Below are 3,524 nucleotides of genomic sequence, written 5' to 3'. Positions count from 1 at the left end.
GGTTTTCAGTTGTTAGTGGTGTCTGTGTCCCTCTCTCGGTGGTAGAACATGCTATTCTACAGGTCCTTCTCTTGAAACAAGGAGGCATTTGGTTTGATGTAGAGCTTGGGACCATTTCCATTTCTTGGAACCATGCCACACCTTCCAAACTTGGTGTCACAAGTTTCAGAGGCAATGGCAGGTCCTGGGAAAGCTGTGGTTGTTCTTGAGCCTGGGCTAGAGCTTGGGCAGGGCCACAGGCATCACAAAACCTCACGGTTTTCCGTTCTAACAAGGTAGGGCTTCTGAGGATATGGGCAGTAGCCAGAAGTGACTCAGGGAACAGAGAGGAAATGCCCCAGAATATGTAACTAAACTCCTTTCGTATAAGATGCTCCAAGACCTTGAGGTAAGACAACTGCTGAAAGAGAGGAAGGTGATCCATTTTGTGAAGAGGGTTCCACAGGGGTTGTGGTGGGGAGTCCTGGAGCAGTTGCTTAGTGGAACTGCAAAAGACAGCAGGCAAAACATCAGCCCCAAGCAGAGGATCAAGAGAGCCATCAGTCTGTGTAAATATGGCACCTGTAGCCATACAGTGACTCATTGCCTCCATAACACATATTCCTTATTCTCACATCCAACAGGACTGTCTTCCCATCCCACCCTGCATAGCATCTCCAGACCCTGAGCTCACAATCTGGCTTGAAAATTCCCATAAGACAAAGATTTCTTACATTCTCATAGGTTGTGATGGAGTCTTGGTCTCTTCCACATTTTTTCCTCCATCTCTACAGCCTGGAGATAGTTAAGTAAGAACAGGACAAGGAATGAGAACACAGAGGAGTGAGGCATCTCTCTTATGATCATCTCTGCAAGGACTCTAATGCCCAACTATCAATAGTGCAAGGAACACTGAAAGTGAGAAAGGGGAATGGAGGGATCTCATTTCTCCATTACACTTTCTTGCTCCTCCCCCAAACTGTGTAATTCCACTTACAACATATAATGCCCCCAGGATCAGTTATCTGAAAGAGAAATACAGATGGGAGTATTGAAGCTACCTGCTGTCAGGTGGACCATGGAGATCCCTATACAGGAGCACAGCATCAGTCCAGTGCCTTGAACAACACTCACATGTGTAGCTCCCATCGTAGTCCAACCATAGCTTCTTTCTGTCACAAAACTTGGGTGTTCCCTGATTCTACTTTCCTTCCCAGAAGTCCCTCTTACTTCCTGCATAGCATGTCCTTGGACACATGCCTCTCATCATGAACCTGGTCACTAAAGGGCCAGCCAGATGGAATATCTCACCATAGGAAAGTAGAAGTCTACCTTTTCCAGTAGCAGTTTTCTTCCTGGTCTTGTTCTGCTCCATCCTCACACCCTGCCATTTAGAAACAACACAAATGAGCTGGGGTCTGTTCTTCCTCTCTCTGGTATGCAAGCTACCTGTTCTCTTTGGTGATTGAATACATGAAATCTGCATTTCCCATTGAGCTCTCTCTCTCAGCCATGCTTGCCTCATTCACACTGTACTCACTTCCTTATTGCCTTGTTGGAAAAGTTACAAAAGTGGCTATATATGCTATACATACCAGGGATGTCCTCAGTCAGTGTCCTCAGACAGGATCCTACCCAAGGCTGAGCTCTGCAGCTGCCTTTGGCCTGTCAGGTGATACCTGCTCCCTAAGAGCAAAGGAGACTCAAGCCCTGATCTGAGGCCCTTGGTCTTATCACCTGCTTGTTGTCAGCACAGCACAGACAAATCAAGAGCCTCAGCAGAGGACAGATGATCTCTTCTGAGCTTCTCCTGTGTCCCCACCAAGTCAGAATTGCATTCTGTCCATGGAGTCTCAATGGTCCTTAGTGGTCTCCGTGTACAGATGCTCTGGGAGCTCCAGGCAGACACCTCAGAGCCACTCTCACCTCTGCCCTTCCTGTCAGCCCTCTCAGACTCTTTCTGGAAATTTCCCCTCACCAGTCTGTAGCTAGAATTTAGCTACTTTGTAGGTTTGTCCTTCTTCCATCCTTCCTTCTCCACCATTTTTTCCACCCATTCGGTCCCCAAATACTAGATAGAAAAAAAAAAGATAGAGGGGAAATGGGGAAACATTATTCTTAAGCTATTTTCTGCTGGTTAGGCGGGTTTATTTACTTAGGGCAAGTTTAATCTTCATTGTCAGGATATCCAGGATATCATCTTCCTTCTGTGCACTAGAATAGTTAACAAGGCACAAACACCAGCAATGGATAGCACCTAACAACCAACTGCCAAGTGTGCCTCTAAAGCACATAGCATTTATATATCCTCTGAAAGTTCCTAGAATTCCAAAAGTCATAAGAACAATGAAATTTTCTGCTGTTGACAAATTCATGCTACTACTTGAACATGAGGTAAGGCACAGTCAGTTGCTGTGAGCATTCTGAAGCAGTCCCATATACCACACCTGAGTATGTATGTGTGTATATATATATATATATATATATATATATATATATATATATATATACCACAATTTGTCACTACACCTGTATTTCTATGAAACGTGGGAGTAGCAGTCATGAAAAACAGACTGTTGCTCCATTGTGTGTGAACCAAGAGTCTCCTCACCTCTGAGATGTCGCTTTCACTTTCTGGTGGTGGTGACACTGGGCAGTTCTTCAGGAATGGCAGTAGTAGGAAAAAGAGCCCAGCTCCACACACAAAGGCAATGCCCATGTCCATTGCTATGTCCATGCAGCTGGGACTCATCCATGTGTCACTAATGCTATTCATCAGAGCGAGAAAATTCTCCATCTTCTGAACAGCAGAGCAGCTCTCAGGCTACTGAGTCCTAGGGTGCAGGTTGATATGTGTCATGAAATCTCAGGCCACATCACACAGCTGTGACCTCCTCATCACAAAGGGCTCCTGGGAGGAGAGAGGATGCCACAGCCCTTCCCCAGCCTCCAGCCTATCGTCTCATCCTGTGTCCTTTCCCTGCTCCCTCCTTCCAAATCCTGTTGCTGAATCAGGCACACATAGACCTTTGTCCACCCTTTGTTCTTTCTGAGCATCAATATTTATCTGTGTAGGCATATATTTTACCCAACTTACTTTTATAAGAGTTCACCCTCCCCTCTGACCCACAACCCACCAGAACTTGTGGAAAAGGGATGTTATTGGAACATGAGTGAAGTAGGCCAACTTGGAAATGGTTCTTTTCAAAAATCCCAATCTTCTTTCTTACTGGTCCAGTCCCCTAGCAAATAGCAAACATGAATTAGCAGCTCCAGTCCAGTCTACTCCAGACACCACACATGAGTCAGCAAGGGCAGTTCATTCGAGAAGAAACTGTGAGGTTCACCAGTAGGGCCATTTCCAAAGAAATCGCAAGAAGCCTCTGGAATCTCATCAGAAGTTCCCTGGTGAGTCTTTGAAGAAGACGCCATAGGCTAAGCTCAGCAATAAAATGTAGGGTGAACCAATACAAGCTTGTCAGCAGCAATGATTAGGAAGGCAGAGCAAGGCGAGCCAAAGCTGGAGCTCCCACTGTCTGTGGGGT

At 45.9% G+C, this 3,524-nt stretch overlaps 1 pseudogene; it reads right to left on the bottom strand.

Moving 5' to 3' along the window:
* Positions 1-419: 419 nt before the first annotated feature.
* Positions 420-2,860, bottom strand: Gm8777 (annotated as a pseudogene).
* Between the last annotated feature and the right edge of the window lie 664 nt (positions 2,861-3,524).

Source organism: Mus musculus, chromosome 13, assembly GCF_000001635.26.
Source record: "Mus musculus strain C57BL/6J chromosome 13, GRCm38.p6 C57BL/6J".
Taxonomy (NCBI): Eukaryota; Metazoa; Chordata; class Mammalia; order Rodentia; family Muridae; genus Mus; species Mus musculus.
This window is presented reverse-complemented; position numbering and strand designations above follow the sequence as displayed.